This window comes from Phacochoerus africanus, chromosome 9, assembly GCF_016906955.1.
Source record: "Phacochoerus africanus isolate WHEZ1 chromosome 9, ROS_Pafr_v1, whole genome shotgun sequence".
NCBI lineage: Eukaryota > Metazoa > Chordata > Mammalia > Artiodactyla > Suidae > Phacochoerus > Phacochoerus africanus.
Genome location: NC_062552.1, coordinates 20,925,081 through 20,944,753, shown reverse-complemented (window position 1 = coordinate 20,944,753; position 19,673 = coordinate 20,925,081). Strand labels below are relative to the sequence as shown.

The 19,673-nt window shown below is 40.4% G+C and overlaps 9 non-coding genes and 1 pseudogene across 9 annotated transcripts; 8 read left to right on the top strand and 2 right to left on the bottom strand.

The window, feature by feature from the left end:
* Positions 1–1,460: 1,460 nt before the first annotated feature.
* Positions 1,461–1,533, bottom strand: TRNAR-UCG (transfer RNA arginine (anticodon UCG)). The gene has a single exon. It is a non-coding gene; the product is annotated as a tRNA-Arg (tRNA).
* Positions 1,534–3,455: 1,922 nt separating this feature from the next.
* Positions 3,456–3,527, top strand: TRNAW-CCA (transfer RNA tryptophan (anticodon CCA)). The gene has a single exon. It is a non-coding gene; the product is annotated as a tRNA-Trp (tRNA).
* A 2,432-nt stretch (positions 3,528–5,959) lies between these two features.
* LOC125136553 (histone PARylation factor 1-like) lies at positions 5,960–6,959 on the top strand (annotated as a pseudogene).
* Positions 6,960–8,921: 1,962 nt separating this feature from the next.
* On the top strand, positions 8,922–8,992 carry TRNAG-GCC (transfer RNA glycine (anticodon GCC)). The gene has a single exon. It is a non-coding gene; the product is annotated as a tRNA-Gly (tRNA).
* A 713-nt stretch (positions 8,993–9,705) lies between these two features.
* TRNAM-CAU (transfer RNA methionine (anticodon CAU)) lies at positions 9,706–9,777 on the top strand. Its single transcript has one exon. It is a non-coding gene; the product is annotated as a tRNA-Met (tRNA).
* A 461-nt stretch (positions 9,778–10,238) lies between these two features.
* On the top strand, positions 10,239–10,320 carry TRNAS-UGA (transfer RNA serine (anticodon UGA)). The gene has a single exon. It is a non-coding gene; the product is annotated as a tRNA-Ser (tRNA).
* A 1,054-nt stretch (positions 10,321–11,374) lies between these two features.
* Positions 11,375–11,446, top strand: TRNAQ-UUG (transfer RNA glutamine (anticodon UUG)). Its single transcript has one exon. It is a non-coding gene; the product is annotated as a tRNA-Gln (tRNA).
* Positions 11,447–11,980: 534 nt separating this feature from the next.
* Positions 11,981–12,052, top strand: TRNAQ-UUG (transfer RNA glutamine (anticodon UUG)). Its single transcript has one exon. It is a non-coding gene; the product is annotated as a tRNA-Gln (tRNA).
* A 2,216-nt stretch (positions 12,053–14,268) lies between these two features.
* On the top strand, positions 14,269–14,350 carry TRNAS-GCU (transfer RNA serine (anticodon GCU)). The gene has a single exon. It is a non-coding gene; the product is annotated as a tRNA-Ser (tRNA).
* A 5,051-nt stretch (positions 14,351–19,401) lies between these two features.
* Positions 19,402–19,473, bottom strand: TRNAM-CAU (transfer RNA methionine (anticodon CAU)). Its single transcript has one exon. It is a non-coding gene; the product is annotated as a tRNA-Met (tRNA).
* Between the last annotated feature and the right edge of the window lie 200 nt (positions 19,474–19,673).

The window sequence follows — 19,673 nt, the reverse complement described above, 5'->3', positions numbered from 1 at the left end:
TGCAATGTTTCCTTAGTTCCTTTTTGGTTCAGAAGAGTCTCCCAGCTTTTTGCTACTGTTGTGGTTATTGTTTTGTCATTAACTTTTTTTAAAAGTCCAAGCCAATTCTAGAATGTCCCACACTCTGAATTTCTTTCATTGTTTTCTCATGGCAAGTTTTAATTATTCCTCTACGCTAAACTAGAAGTTACTTCTATATGGTTGGACTCCTTTAACTGATTAGATTCAGGTTAAAAATGTGGGGCTCGACACTGTGCTCTTGATACAGTACTTCACATCAGGAGGCACTTATCAGGATACCCCACTGAGGGTGAGGATAAAGTAGCCCTCCATCCTCCCCCACCTGGGTTTGTTCTTTTTCTCTTTGCAACTGGCAAATAATCTTGGGGTGATCCTTTGACACGATGAACATAATATTTCCCAAAGCCTTTTTCCTAAGGGTTTTAATATCATTAATGCTCTTTGCCTAAGTCTATTATTTCTCCAGGGATTGCTAATGGTGAATCTTCCACTATATTTTCCTACATGTGTTAGAAGGTACGTTTGTCAAATTTGTTTACCTTTTTCCCACCACCCAGTCCTTCTTAGGGGTTCTATGGCAGCTTCACATCTCTCCGTTATAACAATCTTAGATAGCAGGTAGGTGCAAACTACTATGTGTAAGATAAATAAGCTACAAAGATATATTGTCCAGCACAGGGACTATAGCAAATATTTTACAATAACTTTAAGTGGAGTATAATCTATAAAATTTTTAAATCACTATATTGTACACCTGAAACTAATATAATACGGTAAGTCAACTATACCTCAATAAAAATAAAATACATATATTGAAAAATAAATAAAGTCAGCTGATAGACCAAGTGTCCAATGGAGAAAGCTCATTGTAAGATATATGAGTCAACCCCATCTCCAAGGATGCAAACGGCACCCCCCCCCCCCAACACACAGACCGCTAAATAGTGAAAGGCTCTGTCTGATGTGTTTGCACCGTCGTCGAATGGGCGGGAAGAACCTGAGAGACATACAGCCTGTAAGGTCCAGAATGGTTCTCGCACACCAATGTGTATAGTTCTCACCTAGAAGTTGGATTCCTGGGTCCCACTCCTAAACTTCTAATTCTGTAGTTCTGTAGTTGAGAGGAAACTGGGACTGGCTGAGAAAGTTTGCATTTCTAAGAAGCTCCCAGATGTTGCCACTGATCCGCGTTCCAAATTTTGAGAAGGGCAGACTGGGAGAACCGACTGTTGGAGATGCTGTGAAGAGACAGAACAGGTGAAAAGAAACAAAAAGTAAAGAAGGGGTGTGGAGAGGAAATACGTTGAGGATGAAACTGTTACAGTGAAAAGGGGGTTTCTGATTACTGACTGTAACCAAAAAAATTGAGGTAATAAGTAGTGGGGTGGTCAGCAGGAAAATTTGGAGGTGGTTTCAGTAACCATAAGGTAAGCCCACAGCAACCACGAAGGGATTCGAACCCTCAATCTTCTGATCCGAAGTCAGACGCCTTATCCATTAGGCCACGTGGTCCTGCTACGATCGCAAAGGTGCATTTAGCAAATTTGTTCAAATAAAATAACATCACTCTCGTAACAGAATGAAAACTTGCTGCAAACTAGGAGAAACCTTATCGTCTGGTTGGGAAAACAAATTGAACCTAATGGCAAAAAAAATTCTATAAAGTTACAACCTACATAACTGCCAGGGAGAGGAATCTGATGCTGCAATAACTAATAGAGCACTTCATCTTTTGATGGGAATCAGGGAGAAAGGCCAGACCAGGTGCTGAGAGATGAAGGAGAGGAAAAGATAGAGCTGGTTTGCTTTATATCCCCAGGAAACCTCTGCTGCCTTACAGTGCTTTTAGGTAAAGATTGTAGATTTAAGACAAGAATTCACTTTTGTGCACTCCAAAAATCCCACTCAAAACAACTCTAAAACGGGTTCAAATAGGATCAAAAGTTCAGGAGAGGAGACAACAAAATATTATTGGAAAGGCGTTTGAAGTGTGGTAGTTGATTTGTCAGACTTGAGAGAGTTGAATCCTAAACAAATGTCATAGGGAAAGCGAAGAGGTGATCAGATTTACACCACAGAAACTCCATACTCAGGCCCCAGCCCAGGCTCAGGAACTGTCAGCAGTAGCTTATCTGGGAACTACCTGTTAGGAACTGAATTGTGTCCTCTTGTCCCCCTTCCCATCCTCCTCCCTCAAATATCGAAGCTCTAACATCCAGGATCTCAAAGTGTGACTGTGTTTGGAGACAGCGTTTTAAAGAGGTAATTAAAGTAAACTGAGGTCATATGGGTGGGCCCTGATCCAATGATGGGTGTTCTTATAAAAAAAGATCAGGACACCAGCACACAGAGGAAGGACAATGTGAAGACACAGGAAGAAGACTGTCCTCTACCAACCTGTTGACAGAACTGTGAAAAGAAAAGTTAGTTGCTTAAGCCACCCAATCTGTGGCACTTTGCTGAGGCAGCAAACTAATGCTGCATTGCCCCTCCATCCTGGAAGAAGGACTGGAAGTTAATTTTCTTGAGTGAGCAAAGTATTGGGTGTCCAGGTTGGGGCAGTGAATCTCAAACTTCTCCCTGCGTCAAAATCAGGGAGGGCTTAAAACACACACTGCTGGGGGCCACCTTCAGAGTGTCTGATTGAGGTGGCCTAGGGTGTGGAGAGGATTTGCATTGCTAAATTCCCAGCAGGTGCCCTGCTCCCCGTCCTGTCCGCGAGCACCTTTTTAACAACCACAGATTGGAAGAAGGTCTGCTGACATCGGGCTATTAGAAAATGGTTAAGAGCTCAATATATGAGCGATTTGCTTCGAGTTGTTGTGGACTGAGTGACACGTGGACACTACAGACCCAAAGGCCCACGGATTCCCACTGAGAAGAGAGGGTTTCTGGGAAGGCAAACCCTTTATTTCAGCCTTTTGAGGATAAAGCATCTTTTCACCAGGTTAAGAATAGGGCCAGGCGTGCGCTGAGAAAGGATGGGCGAGGGGTGGGGGCGGTTAGTGGGGGGCGAGACCTAACACCGCAGGGCAGTGCAAGTCTGGGAGTCTTCTTCAAAAGAGAGAGAAGTCTAGTAAAATTATAGGAAAAGTAGTAGTTCAGACATCTTGGCCATTTTTATAACTATTTCACTGCGGATCCAAATTCAATAACTTCACGATTTTTCTCAAAACAGGAAAAATTCGACAAGTGCAAAGGTCAAATGTGAGAAAGCACTGAGTTTTCGCCATCTGGAGCGTTTGGGGTTGTGGATTAATATTTAATTTGGTTAACCCCTTTTCTTTCTCCACTAAATATTAGAGAGCCCATGAATAGTGGGGAGAAAAATGACCAAGTCTACCAGCAAAAAGAACTAAATCTTTAGAGCCTCCGGGCAATGAGAAAGCATTGTTTAAAATCCAAACTCAGAAGAAAAAGAGCAATTTCCAGGGGACCTCGTGGCGCAACGGTAGCGCGTCTGACTCCAGATCAGAAGGTTGCGTGTTCAAATCACGTCGGGGTCAAACTCAGCTCCCTTTTGAGGGGAGTAATGAGGAGTAGCTTTTAGATATATATAGTCTGTTTATGACATTAATTAACAGATTGTCTGCTCTAGACAGAGGACTCAGGATTTGCATTTGTGACTCCATGGTTGCCCCTAACTTGCCATTAGAATTCTAAAACGAGGATGAATTCCCATAATGGACAACTTCCTTTAACCGAGGGCTTTCATTTAAACACTCCTCTTTGGCATCAGGGAACGCATAGCCTTCTGGTTTCCTTTTCTTTTCTTTTTTGAAAATAGTTGATTTACATGGTTCTGTCAATTTCTGCTATATAGCAAACTGCCCTACTCATACATACATATACGTTCTTTTTCTCATAATGGTTTCCTTTTCTTCTACCATCGCTTCTTTTCGCGTCTTTAGCTGCTGAAGACCCTTCCCCTCCACCAAGGCTCTAAAATGTTGGCGCAGGCGTATCCTCTGTGCTCTTTGCCTTTTGACTCTTCCTTTGCTTATCCGCCTACAACATTCACTCCCCTCCCCTATCCCGCTGAGCCTGGAACCTGGAACCTTCCAGGACGCTTCCTCTTCTTCCCTTCCCAATCCTAGCAGGGAGTTCAAGGGTTTTACCTCCTAAAATGTTATATCCCATGCTTTCTCTTCTCTTCCTTACCACATGGCTTCCTTCCTTCCTTCCGTCAATATGTCTAGCCTGAGTATTGACATGAACCTAAATCCTCTTTCCAGACCTCCTCTCTCTCAGTTTAATTGGTGTCCTTTCGCTTCTTTTTAAACATAAATCTTATCCTGACATTCCCCGGTTCAAAACAAAATCATGGAGTGAGCTGATGAACCCTGTCACACAGGTCCTTCAATTCCACAAATCCTGTTGCTCTGTTGCAGGGGAGAGTTTTGTTCCAGCCCTACCTTCTTCTCCCTGGATAGTGTTAAAGAGAAATTGCGCTGGACCACGTGTGAACAATGATCAGACATTTAATTGGACCTAAGATAGTAAGAAACTTCAGTACACAACTGGGCTCAGCTCTGACTAATAGGAAGGATGGCTGGGGATTTACAGCAAGTGGGCGGGGTGAGAAAGTTCATGGATGGAAAATTACAAAACGGAACTTGATTAGTTACCACCGGTGGAGGGAGTCTCAATAATGTGGCTTAGTAGAATTCTTGCTAAAACTGGGTTCATCAGGCCAAGGTTAAGGCCTAGCAGAGAGGAGGGCTCAGAGAGGTGTGGCTAAAGTTTAGTCAAAGAGTGAGTCCCCAGAATATATATCTGAATCACTTTGCTGTACACCAGAAACCAACACAACACTGTAACTCAACTATGCTTCAGCTAAAACCCAAAAAACCAGAAAGAAAAAAAGAGGGAGTCCTTGTCAGTGGTATGTCACCAGGCCCCCTTCTCATATTTAAGTCAGTCTTTAGAGAACTTTATGACCAGGTTCAAGGTGATCTGAAATGAGCATTCCAGTCTTGAAAAGTTATAAGCTCTCTTCTGCATTAATACATTATATTCTGATTTATAACATCAGGATCCTGTGAGTCCTACTGGTGAGAATTAGTTCCTAGGGCCTTATTCCCTTTAGGTGATAATTTCACTGAGTTTTCTCTACCATTAAATCTAAGGTCCAAACAGGTGATCACAACATGGCAGTAATCAGGTCTGGGTGACTTATTTTCATAAATGCCATTTTTATTCTATTTCACTTACATATGGATTTCCCCATGTTAGATTTTCTGTATACTCTTGTCACCAGATTTATCTCGAGCCAAGTATTTGGGTCTCAATCTCCACCTCTGTCCCCTATCATCTAGTTAGAGTATCTGACATATGGATATATTATAACCATATTTATTGACTCCAATATTTATTTGGCAAGGATATGTTACATTTTCCTCTGTTTCACTGTAGAAGCCAACATATTTCCAGAAAGTGTCAAACCAAACCTTCGTTAAAACATTCAGAATACCAAAAAAGCAGGTTTTAATTCCCAGTAGAAGAGGATGCTTGTCCAGAAAGATAAAAGTTGCAAATGACTTTGCTTATTCTAAGAACTTTATTGTTTATTTTAGGAATTTCTTGAAAGATCCATTCATTTCTTAACAGAAGGCATCAAATGAGAGTTTACAGGCAGTACTCTTTCAGCCCCTGTGTTGATTTCAAAATATAGCCACTCCTTCAAGAGATGGAGACTAAATTTTCTCTCTTGTATGTATGTGGACTGGACTTAGGGATTTGCTTTGAGTGAATAGGATGATGTGGAAGTTGGCATTGTCATGCTAAGTCCTGAGAGGCTGCAGTTCCATCTAATTTCTGTCTTGGATCACTTGATCTGATAGAAGCCAGCTGCCCTGTCTGGAGGTCATATGCCCATGGTGAAAAACTGTTTCCATTCAACAGCTAAGTGACCAAGTTTAGAAGACAATTCTCTAGCATGGTTGGCAGCAGCAGGAAGCACAGGTGGGTTGGCGAGGAAAAACAGTATGAAAAAGCGACCTGTGTGAAGAGTAATTCTGGTGAAGCCAATGTCTCTAGTGACCTTCAAAAAGAGGAGAAAATCATTAGCTTTCTCTGCTTTAAGATTTCTATTACTTCTGGAAGTTCTATAAAGAACTTGATCCTGAAAAATCAGCTGATTCATTGTCCACAAGCCTTGAATTCAGTTAGTGAGTCCTTACGATGTCCTTCCTAGAAAATATAACATGATGAAAAAAATCAGCAAGGCTGAATTTTAACCTAAACCGGAGATATTACTATGATACTCCTGAGTTCCTGGAGATAATAAAACCTAATACCACATGGGGTAATTTAAGGATTCTCCTGATGAACCGCCTGTATATGTGGGTACACGTAAAGCAAAGAAGCATTGTAAAATTGTTCAAAATGGAGATAAATTATTCGTTGCAGTCAACTTATTTTTGATTAAAAAGCTTAAAGAAGTAACAGATAAAAAGAAAACTGGTGTCTTGAAAAAAATAGATGAACCCGCTCATAGAGACAGCCAGGCAGCTGGGGTATTTACTGGAACAGAGAACTGTGAAGATGGAACAGAGAGATAGCAAAGATGTGACAAAGACCATTCAAGGTACTAGCTTGATTGTCCCAGCAGACAAAAGTGATAGAAAATGCCCTAAAACAGATGATAACCTTAAGATAATTTGCAAGATAACTACCGAGGCACCAAGTGATGAGGAGAGACTTAAAGCTTTTGTTCCCACTCAGGAAATGCTAATGATGAATGTGATTATGGCATGGGGCTTGAGTTGGGAGTGGACCTCTTTTGCTATAGTTCACACTATTTTCATGAAGTTGCTGGCCAGCTTTTACCTCATGTATATAATCTGTTGAAGAGGAATCTCTTCCCAGAAATTATTGAAGATCATCTGGAAAATTATAGTAAAGAGACTATAGACCAACGTAAGCATTGGGAATAAACTTGTGATTTTTATTTTGTTTTTAAGGAATACTGAAGAGTAAATTGATGGAAGTATTTACAAATGAGGAGGAGGAGAAGAAGAAGGGGAAGGAGGAGGACAAGAAGGAGAAGGAGGAGAAGGCGAAGAAAGAGAAGAAAAAGAGAAAATTCTCTAGCCTCAAGTAAGCTGATGTTTGCAACTCCTCTCAACATCGTGTTTGCAATCTTGCAAGAGACCTCCACCCAGGTAAGCCACGTCTGAATTCCAGACCCACAGAAAATAAGAGATAGTAAAATTTGTTGTTTTGAGCCACTAAGTTTTAGGTTAATAGATAACACATTTTACCTCAAAATCATCTGCGAGCTGTGTCTACTAGTCCTAAAAGGTATCACGATCCTTAGCCCATCCTAACTTTCACAGATTTCAAAAATCTCACTAAATAGCTCAACTTTGCCCTATCCATTCTGAGACACTATTAAGACCCTTGAGTTGGTGTTCTCTCTTGTCCAATAGACTTGGCTTTGTTCTTTCAGTGAGGTTTCCAGTGGCATTTTGAGGAGGTAGCAGTTGAAAAATGGTAGATAAAATCCGAGGAAGTAAAGTGCACATTATAAAGATTACTTTTATATCACATATAAAGAACATACTTTAGGTACTTGTTCTAGAATAGCCTACACTAGGCAATCAATTCAGTACAACTAACAAGAGTACAAACTCTATGAATTTTACCAAAGACTTCTGTTTGTAACAGAAATAAGATACAACTTATGACTTTCACTGGTTTATTAAAAAGTTACAGGAAGTAAAAATCAATAGCTAATATTTATCTGGTGGCTTTATATGATTTTTCAAGGCTTTAGTTTTAAATTAAATTAAACTTTAAATCATTTAAAATTACCTTTACAGCCCTTTGAAGAATATAAGTCAACAACTCTAGGCTCTATTTATGTATGAGTAAACAAGAACTAACAAATTAGGTAACTTGACCAAGTTTATTTATATCTCTCATACTGTCCAGTTATGTATTTCTTTGTTGCTAGGATTGGTAAAAACCTAATTTGTGGCCCAAATTCTTCCTTTATGATCAACACAAATAACGTATTAATTTGCTAAAAGGCTTCTTGCCACTCTTCCCCTTCAGAACATCCTAATCATAGCTGCCAAAAACATGCTGCAACTTCTCTGTTTTGAAGAGGAGGTGAAGAGATGGAAGCTGGAGTGAAAAGCCTCCTGGCTTTCACAAGCTTTATAATCCAGGCTATCAGAATCCATTACTTCCCTGAAACCCAAACTCAAGACTCAGTTCTGTAGAGGTTATTGTCACTGATCATCAATTGTTTTTCTCTGTGTTGTTTCATTTTTCTCCAAACCAACTGAAAAGTCCTGAAAAACAGAGAAGATGATCTCATTTATTTCCAGGCCCCATTTGACTTTTGGTTCCAAAACGCCACAGTTACTTCGACAACTGGTGGTCATCCTCTCCACGGGCACGTAAGAAGAAGGAATCAGAAGAATTTTCTTCCTTTATTATCCTGCTTCTGTTGACAATCCCCTTTTTGCCAAATTTGGATCTCCACAAACGGAATGACAATAGAAAGCCTTTTTCCCAAAATGAGGTAACTTGGTATTTCAAACCTGAACATTTTGGCCTAGTAATTAACCTAATTGGCTTACATCCTAAATGAGAGAATTTCAGAAAGTGTTTTCATTAAAAATTTAAATTGAAGAAATGGAGAAAGACATTTTTACATGTCAGGTATTTATAGGTGCTTTTCACCTTCAGAAGTCTCCAAGTTACACATATCAGCAGTTTTATCTTCTAATTCACAGGTTTTTCCCAGAGTATTCAGATACAGTCTTTCATTTAACTAAGATCTTAGAAAATCCCAGGGAAAAAACGTACATCACTGTTTTACCAGCAGTTTAGGGACAATGTGATTTTAGCTATATGAAGACAAAAAAAAGAGGCTGCCCTACAAGGCATTGGTGGTTCAGTGGTAGAATTCTCGCCTGCCACGCGGGAGGCCCGGGTTCGATTCCCGGCCAATGCAACTTCTTTATTTGCACTTCTGAGGGCTAAAAGTAAATACTTTTCTTGAAAACCACAAATAAAAATTAATTTAAGGTAAATTATTCTTCTGGGATTCCCGTTGTGGCGAAGCGGAAACGAACACGACTAGTATCCATGAGGATGGGGATTCGCCCCCTCACCTCGCTCAGTGGAGCCAGGATTCGGCGTTGTCATGAACCATAGTGTAGGTCGCAGATGCGGCTAGGATCTCAATCCCTAGTTGCTGTGGCTGTGGTGTAGGCCGGCAGCTGTAGCTCCAATTCGACCCCTAGCCGGGGAACTTCCATATGCCGCGGGTGCGGCTCTCCTCCCCCCCCCCCCCCCCGCTCCCCCCGCAAAGAACTATGCTTCTGGTATCCGGGTATGGACAAAAGAAGCCAAAAGTGATCTTCCTTTTGCAATTTCACCTCTATAAATTATGCCAATTGGCATGCGTTTTGTTTCCAAAAACCTGAAACTTTATCCTGTCCGAGCTTAAGGAAACTCCGATCTCAACTGAAAGAAGGTTTTTGGAGGTGAATTCTAAGGCGGTAGTGTTTGGAGGCAGAGTGCAACAGTGTACAGACGTAAATGTAGTTCCTACTCTTACAGGTAGTCCTGGAGAGATCCTTAGAAATGAACCTTTTAGATTTAAGGAAGTGCCAAACTTTGTCACCTTGAAGTAAGATTTGAAAAAAAGGGTTTTACGTGTTTAGCAGAGTGGCGCAGCGGAAGCGTGCTGGGCCCATAACCCAGAGGTCGATGGATCGAAACCATCCTCTGCTAAGTGCCTTTTAATTTCCCTCCCTCTTGTTTTCACATTTGCTTTCAGAGAAGGGGGCTGAATAAAATTTACAACAAACTAGCCATCAAATAGAGTTTGTGCGCCAGTTCTAAATATGTAAGAATCTTCAGAGTAGTTTGTTAGAAATAAATATTTCCTTTTTCTACCTGAGGTAATTCTTATTCATTATGACTGGCAAATCTATCAATTTGATTGCTCAGATTTGGGCCATTACCCTCTTAGGGATTAGAAAGTGACTCTCCAAAGATCTTCGGCATTTTCTATATTAGACAAATGTAGCAATTTATAATGATGTCTGTACCAACATCTCAATCTTCAAATTGTTGATCTTTTTTACTCTTACAGGCATTCCAGAAGAATTGAAGAAATACAATGCCAAATGTTTGTAATAGGAAAGATATTATTCCTCATGGGAATGTATCTAAAGTCTTTGTGCAGTTTTGTAGTCGTGGCCGAGTGGTTAAGGCGATGGACTTGAAATCCATTGGGGTTTCCCCGCGCAGGTTCGAATCCTGCCGGCTACGGAGCTGTGTTTTCTTTCCAGGTACAGCACCTTCTGGAAGGATCAATTGTAGAAACAGTAAAATAACCGAAATGTACTGTTTCGTTTTCCTGGCTTTTATTATCCTTCCCCATAAAATTGGAAGCAGGTAGTTCTAGTCCTTCAGTATAACTAATATATTCGAAAATACTTTTGGGTAAACGGTAAGGATCTCTGAGACCTGTTCATTCTAAACAAGCTGAAAAGATGTTCAAGCAGTGATTCATTGTGCTTTGCTATTTTCCTATCTGAAATTCAGCTCAGGTCTGACTTCCGAAACCTTCCCGGCATCTATCTCCGCCCCTCCACCCTGCCCCGATGTTCTTTTAAATATTTGGGTACATCAAGTGTATTCCTGTCCTACTGGTGAGTGTTTTGATGTGTTGGAATCAACATCTCAAACATATATTTCCAATGTTTCCTCCTTCTAGAACCCTGTTATCATTCCACTTAGGAGGCCAGATTGCAGAGAGGAAGTATCAGTTTAAGAGTTTTAAAAACTGTTTTCCCGTGTTGGCCAAATTTTATTAAAAAAAAAAAAAAAAGAACTGTTTTGCTCGCTAACACTCTTCTTACATGTGCACATAGAGTTATACGCAACAAGTAAGAGTGAATGTAAAAAAAATTCATCCTGTATTAAAACTTGAAATCGATCCATTAGGGAATGTGGATAAGCAAATAATTACCAGTAATTTCCCATCTTACGCTGAACGTTTTTTTCTTGAGTTTTCTATATTCACACGTGTTCTTTAGGATTTTTAAGTGTTGACACTTTCCTCTATAGACTCATATGCAGACAAATGTTTATGGCCTAGGTTAGGAATTCAGTGAACGCACGTTTTTGATTTTGCAAGGAACGTCACTCAAACTCAAGGGCCCTGAGAAAAATTCCAGTTAAATTGAGCTCTGTTCGGCTTTTTTCAGTGCTGATCACTTTTGCTGCCTCCCCGTATTCAGGACAAAAATCATTGCAACGAAACATTTATAATACACTGCAAACACATTCCTAAAAAGCCTGAAAAATGGGTGTTTGTGGCGGCCCCATGGTGTAATGGTTAGCACTCTGGACTTTGAATCCAGCGATCCGAGTTCAAATCTCGGTGGGACCTACCAGTGTTTTGGTGTCTTCCCTCCTGGTCTCTTAAATCACCGTGGTATTCCGAGACATCTTAGCACTTGCAAGGCCTATTCCCCTCAGTATGAGACCGTGTCCCGCAAAACAGCATTTCGCATACCTATCCTCTCCTGCCCCTCCTTCCTATTTCGACCGCAGAGTCCCCTCAGACCCTGGTAAATTAAATTATTTATCTCCTGGGTACTGTTCTCGCTTCTCATCCCTTTCCTCAGTTCTGAGTTCGGGTTCTATCAGTTTCTAACATGAACTGGGTTCTGAAAAGTTCGTATCCCTGGCCTTCGCCTTTCATTTGAAGCCTCTGTTGTCTGGAAGACAGGGAATTCTTTATTAATGGTAAAAAAGAAAAAATAAGATAGAAAGAAAGAAGGAAGGAAGGAAAGAAAGGAAAGAAAGAAAGAAAGAAAGGGAGAAAGAAAGAAAGGAAAAAAGAAAATTACTACATTAAATACTATAAGGACAGGAGTGCAATGAATATTCATAAATATTCCAGAAATACCTTGAGTATGTTGGCCCCATGGTGTAATGGTTAGCACTCTGGACTTTGAATCCAGCGATCCGAGTTCAAATCTCGGTGGGACCTGGTTTTCTTCTGGTGGCACATTTTGCCATGTTTCCCCCTAATCGGCAGGACATAACCGTCTCCCTTCACGCTGTCCTCTGTCAAACAGCATCTTGTAATTCGTTATTCTCTTCTCGGACTCCTGAAAAGTATCCTCTTTGGGTCCTTGTGGGATACTATTCACTCTAGGTTCCGGAAGGTAATCAGATCCTACGTTATTTTCGTGCTCAAGGTCTTAATAGTTCATGTCTTGGAGGGCCCCTTCCCAACTCTTTTCTTCTCTGAAGTCCTCTCAAACTGTATCAGCCTGATGTAAGAATATGCATAAGAACTGCAGTAGAAATTTTCTCACGTAGGGACCCCATGGTTAGCTCTCTGGACTCTGATATCAGCAATTTGAGTCCAAATCTCTGTGAAATCTCAGCAGCATCTTGGTAATTTCCCCTCCGTGGTTCTCCTAAATCATTAGCCAGATGTACACATCTGGCTGCAGATACTGCCAATTACTTCAAAATTAACAATCACGTCAACAAACAGGCACTGGCCGAGAGAAAATGGTCTCTGACTGCCTACCTCCGGAATTCTAACCCTGCTTCCCTTTACACACGATGGCCCTTTTTGCCTTTTTGCCCAGAGTGCCTAAGATCCTCCTAAATTAGAATCCTGGTTCTAGTGATTAAGAGTTACGTTTTACAGTCCTCCCAACGCAGGCCCTTCCTTTCCCGGAGCGTGCCTAAGTGCTCTGTTGACTTTCAAACACTAACACTGCCCTGGAGAACTTCCTACGAAACAGCAGAATCATTGTTTTGTACCTCTTAGAGCTGTACCCATTAGGGGCTCTGTTCAAACTCCTTAAGCTTATGTGTTGCCTACATTATTTTGAAGATAACCAATCTGTTACGAGTACACATCAGTCTTTCAGTAGAGACCCAGCTGTAAGGGCTTCATGATGTAGTGATAAGGCCTGGACTTCGAATCTCAGTAGACTTGTCTCAGTTTTGGTGACCTTGCCCTCACATTTTCCCTAACCAGGAGTACACTCTGATATATAAACACTTTCTTCAGCTTGCATTTCTTCTCCCTCATCAACATCCAGCTCCTTGCTCATTCCTCTGGCTACTGAAAATTGCCCTCTCCCCATCATCTTCATGTTGCCCTAGAATGTCTCCTCTTGGTGCCTGTTTTTTCTTTGCCTGGTACTTGCCTGACATGGGTTGGATTCCCGTAAGTCAATTCCGTGCTTGGGTGATTAAGAGTTCGTATGATAGAGGCTCCATCTGTGACTCTTTTTCCTGTGGAGCTCAGGCCTTGATTTTTGTTGAAGTGTGTTATTTCCATACCCAATTTGTTGAGGATTTTTATCATGAAAGGATGTATTCTATCACCAAAATGACATGAAAAACTTGCAACATGAAAGGATGTTTCCATTTAAAAAGTTTTGTTAAACATCCCTATACCCAGATCACCCAGCATCTCTCATAGTGTCTGCTCTTCCTAGCTGCAGCAGCAACAAACCCAACTTAGCCAACTACAGGTGTCTTCTTGGTGTCATTTGGCTAGAGGCATTGAGATAGGTAATAATATAATAATAATAAGAAGTGGCAATACTAAACTAGAATTTTGATTATATTTCCCTACACAAACAAAACAAAACAAATCAAAACAAAAACTCTCAGATTGCCCTAAAATTCTTTAAGATAAAGTCCAAAATTGTAGGTCTGACATTCAGAACTAATCACTATTTGATCTTAACCCATCACTCCCATCTCTTCACCAATCACCCACTGGGATTTCCTCAAGTGATGATTGTTTCCAAGAGGCATTAATGTCTTATTTGGAGGACATCCTACAGACAACACTCTTCTTGCTGAGGAGTATACAGCAATAATAAATGAAACTGGTTTAATGATAGTTATAATATGCACAGAAATGACAAAATTCAATTTGACTTTTAAAATAAAAGCATTCACTAAACCCATTGTTCCCTGTTAGTGTCCCATTTTCGCCTAGGAAGTGTATTTTGTCATTTTTATTCAGATCCACATTCTTGCCCCACTCCCCTCCTTCCCCGGACTGCTGTCTCTTTACTTTTTTTTTCCTTTGTTGAAGCAAGTGGGCCATTTATAGAGCGCAAAGACCGTGTCGTCCTCAACAAAAGAGACAAAATTATAATTTGTTAAATAGACCGCTACTGAGTAAAGAAACATAATATTTATCCACGGACACTTTCGTTAAGTGACGAGGTGGCCGAGTGGTTAAGGCGATGGACTGCTAATCCATTGTGCTCTGCACGCGTGGGTTCGAATCCCATCCTCGTCGTTTGTGTCACCGCTGTCCACTGCAACGTGGCAGTGAGGTTTTAGTGCAAAAATCTGAAAGGACAACTGGCTTTCTCTAACGTCAGCGATTCTCCACCCCCGCCTCCCGAAAAGTAACATCAACCGCAGTGAGCGCTTTTTATAGAGATTTAGGAGATTTGCGTTGCGTCACGTGGATGAGAGTGTTGGTGCTACTTCCGCTTAGCCACAGGTACGCTCACCGATTCTGCAGCTTCTGCCTGGCTGCCAAAACTTCAAATGAAAGCATCACTCTCCTCTTTGTATTTTAGATGAATAAACTTAGTCAAAGATCTTTTTCCAGGTGCTCCAGCCTCTCTTTGTTTCTTTCTTCTTTGATCATCTTCTACCACTTACATCTAAAAATTTTAGCACATAATCCCGTAAAAGCTCACCTGTCTCCTCTTTATCACCTTATAATAAAGTATAGCACACAGTGTAGAATAAATAACAAAATTGGAAGGGACTGTAAAGATGAAAATCCCTTTCCCCACATTACCGATCTCTATTTTACAGATGAGAAAATTGAGGTAGAGACCAGACAAATTAATTCTTGAAAAAATCATATAACCAAATTTTCCTTACTAAGGTTTATGGGAGCCAAGTTCTTTTTGATCAGATGATTAAGGTGATAAAGTCTTTCACACCCAGTGGCTGGGATTGTGATTTTTGATACCTGGAAAATCCTTCTGAAGTATACTTGCCATCTGCCAGCAGTTCTCCCAAAGGCTTAGGAGGATTGAGATCTATGACGCACAAACTTTGAAGTAATAACCATTTTGATTCTTACCGAACAATATTTAGCTTTTGTGGTATATGTGCTTCATAGATGGTTTAAACCCATTTAATCTTGAAAAGGAAAACTCTGGAGGTGATGATCCAGGTTGGAGGCCAAAGAGGAGTCTTGAGGAATTGGGTGGTATGATTTTTATATTTTTGAATTTTCTCTAACAAAGAATCAGAGGTAGTTGGATGCCTGAGCAGTCTTACCTCTCTTGCCCTTCCATCCTCATTTTACTTTGTTGGAGAATAATGTTGTAGGTAGGGGTACCACCCTTTTATATCCTCTCTCTGCAACTTGGCACACTGTAAACATTCAATGGATATGTATATAATAAACACAGGCATATTGTGTGTGTGTGTGTGTGTGTGTGTGTGTGTGCATGTGTGCTCACGCAGGATGGTGACAAGGGAGGGACTGAAACTTGTTCAGGCAGAATAAACCCAGGATATTTGTCACTCCTTTTAATACATATTAAAGGATGATTTTAAATGGCTAATCTGTTGTACTGTTCCCAAAATAAGGAGATAAATTTGGGGGCAAATTTACCTCTGCCTCTCATTTCTTTTAAACCCAAAGAGTCTGTTTTTTTTTCCTTAACCAAATAGGAACACCTTAAGTAGAAAAGAGCTAAGGTTCCATGTGATTTGAACCAGTGTTTGGATCCAGAAACACCGTATGTTTCGCCAGAAAGTCGACAATTGGAAATTGTTTTCTTTATCCTGAGTCATTATTAAATTCAGTTATTTAAGCATAGAAAAAAGTTTCTGTATATTTCACGCAGCTATATTCTCTGCCTTCCTGTTTGCAAACACTCGGCACAGAGTCTGGCTCTTTAAATGACCTTAATATTTTCTGCAATTTAGATTTGCATGTAGGCTGTTCTCATCCTTTTGATGGCAACAAAATCAAAGGAAAAAAGGAAGTTAAGACGGAAATCAGAGGAGGAATGGAAACCAGTTAGAGATTCCACCAGCAGCCTGAACTCAGACTAGAAGAGAAACCTGTAAATGTTGCGTCGTTGGGCAAAGCCATCAGGAAGGAGAAATAGCAGGATTGCCCCTGTGCTAACCACTGGGGCCTCAGGTGGAGAGAACTCCCTTTACAGATAAGAATTCTCTGTTCGAGGACAAGCCAGGCCTGTGAAAGTGAAACTCAAGGTCTGAAATTCAAATTTGGGGAGAACTTGAGAGAGAGAGAGCTTCCAAGTAATTGGAAGGCCTTATTTCATTGTTGACCTCCAACCATTCTTCATATTGGTTCTCCCAAGGTTTTTGAGAATAATCTCTTGAAGCAGGAAGAAGAAAGTGCACAATGCACGAGTGTAAGTGATTACTCATGAGAGACTGGTATTCACCGTTATTGAACACATGCAAATCAACACCAACCACGAAGGGACCCGAACCCTAAATCTTCTAATCCGAAGCCAGACGTCTTATCCAGTAGGCCACATGATTCTTGGGATTTGCGCTTAGCTGACATGCTTAGAAAGTATAATAAGCTTTCTGTCCCGTCCTGTGCCCTGAAAGTCACGCAATGACGTAAAGGCAATGGCCCTCGCGCCGCCTGCGCTGTTCGTCCTTGGAAGAATGGAAATTCGAGATTAAGGGAGTTATCTGGCGCCACGGAGAAGGGCCTTGTGAAGGGTAAGAGCTGACCATTATTCCATGGAGAGAAAAATCACTGTACAGAAAAACTGGAGTTTATGGAGCCTCAAGAATGTCAAGCTATTGCATGTTGCCTACATTGAGGCATATTTTTAAAAAAGATAACTCTTTTTTAATACTCTTCCCTTAATACTCATATGCACCATTTTCAACCTCTAGGTATTTGGGATGTCTACCTGGACAGTTGTCACTGAAACCACACCTGGAAGACAGTTTTACTATATAAGGCAGCATCTACTTGATTGTCTTTCTTGCCATCTGGCATGGATATCTTCAGGCCCGCAGATGTAAGAATTTCTCCTTCCCCATGCTCTTCTTCAATTTTCCCTAATTGCTACAATGGGACATCAGAGCACTCTCCACAGTATATCTCTCTCTGTTTGAAGAAGAGAATGCTTTTCTCGGTGTTTCTCAAGAGGTTTAGAGAGGTCCAGGGCCATTGCTATTATGTGAGGCTTCCATATATTTAAGAAATAAACACTATGGTAGAATTACACAAATTTTGACTGTGACAATTTTTGCATTTAATAGATGAATCAACACAAAAACGTGTTGCAATAAAATCATTGTATGGTTAATACATTTATAGAATTTCTAATATTCTGTAAATGGCTAGGGCCAATAACAGGTAAACATTTAAAGTTACATTTTGAATGGCTTCTTTGAAGCTTTTTGGTGAATCTCTGTGACCACATGTACCTCCTTTGAAGATAATGTCGAGAGCCTACTTACTAGGCAGTTACTTAATTTTCTTAAATTAAGAAAGAAACCTTTGAGGCCCTGTGAGCATTGCCCTTCCTGGTTTATTTATGATACATCTTGGCTTTTCTTGATTAGTAAATTAGCAGCTTCTGTCGTATAGAAATGGGCCCTTTCACACAGAATAGCATTTGGCAAATAGTAGAAGCTCAGTATAAATGTGCTGAATTTCTCATATACATTTTCTTTTTGATGGAGATTATTTAACAACATCATCAACAACAAAAATCCTTCTGTTCTGCATATATTTGAAGCTGGACTTGTTTTCTCTCTTCGTCTCTTCCTGGAAGCAGGAAGATGGTGGCTAAACCATAGCGGATAGTGTTGGTGGAAGTGGTGAGAAGTGGTTGAATTTTGACTATGGTTTGAAGGACTTGCTGATTGGATTGAGAGTGTGAGAGAAATAGAGAAGTCATATACATCTCCAAGATTTTTTGCTGTTAACAACAAAGTTTCCATTTGCTGAGATGGGCGATCACCACAGAAGGAGGAGAAGGAGCATTTTGTGGGTAGAATGTACGTGTGTGGGGTTAGGATGAAAAGTTCAGTTTGGATATGTTAAATTTTTTCTTTCTTTCTTTTTTTTTTTGACATGTTAATTTGTGCACTAAACATCCAAGTTTGGAGTGGTCAAATTAAGATATTATATGTATACATATACAAAATTGTGAATATATATATATATATATATATATATAGCGCAGCAAGGAAAAGATACACACTCCATCTTTGATATCATTGGCAAGGAAATCCAGGCAAAAATTGTTGAGCATGACAGGTGTTTTGCTTTCCATGACTTTCCCCTTCAGTCAGGAAGGGCATCTGTGTCATCCCTGAAGATGGAAGGCAAGAAAGCCTTCTCTAGTATTTGCTTGTGTATATCTTTTCTTTGTTGTGTCTGCACTTTCTCCTTTGCTGTAAGAAATTTTAACCTTGGGTATATGTTGATTCATGCGAATCCTTCCAGTGAATCACCAACTACTGCGTGGCCCTAGGGTGGACAGAAACAGCCGTAATTACCCCTTGTTCCCAACTCACTTAGTGTACAATCTTCTAAAAGAAATGTCTATATTATACATTCTTGTATTGTACATACTTACGTACTTACTTGTTTAAAAGCATGCCTACACCACAGGCTACTTAATGCCTTAGCACCTAGCAAGCAACTAACACATAGACATCTGAATAGGAATCCTTTCTGAGAGAGAGAAGTATAAAACAGTCCACACATATATTTTAAAAATGAGCATGTTCTGTTAGAAATAGTTCTGTTCTGTTAGAAATTGTAAAGGAAGGTAGAGGGTAAAAACTCATTTACCAGCAGAGGCCAAAGTGGTTTTTCTTCAGGTCAGAGTATAATCATGGCCACCAAAACTCTGCCCTCTCTCAAACTGCTGCTTATTTATTCCCAAGATTAAAACTCTAATAGTTGCAAAGAATCAGCTGCTAGGATGGGCCTGTAAATTTCTAGTCTATTACCTTAACCACATGGCCACAACTACCTAAAAGTGGTGCTTTCCGAGTTATGCTATAGAAGGAAATATAACTCAATGTCTTGGCTTTCACCTCTGCCCAGTTTATTTCAGCATTTTCCTGGCTTCACAGGGCTAGGAGATCTGTCAAGATAACAATAGCATGGTCACTCTGGCATCCGGAAGAACTCACATAACAGTTTCACGTTTATTTTCAGGAAACCGCTTTAGCTCCAGCACTTAAAAAAAATGGGGGGAGAGTGCCATTTTATTTTCTTTCCTTATTGTGAGACCAAGCTACAGAATTTTAATTAGAGAAGTAATGGGGAAGGGAAAAAGAAAGGAAAACGATAGTTAGCAGAGGATGGTTTCGATCCATCGACCTCTGGGTTATGGGCCCAGCACGCTTCCGCTGCGCCACTCTGCTACCCGGTAGAAAAAGCTTACTTGTAATGTAGTTAACTTGAATCTGCGGCGACTTGGCCTCTAAAGAAATCTGTCAGAAGTCGCTTATTTATTTCAATACCTTGACTACAAGTTGCCAAATCTCCGCAATAATCTCGCTACCAGAATCAGAGAAAATACAATGAAGAGTAGTAAACATTAACACAGTGTTAAGGTACTGGG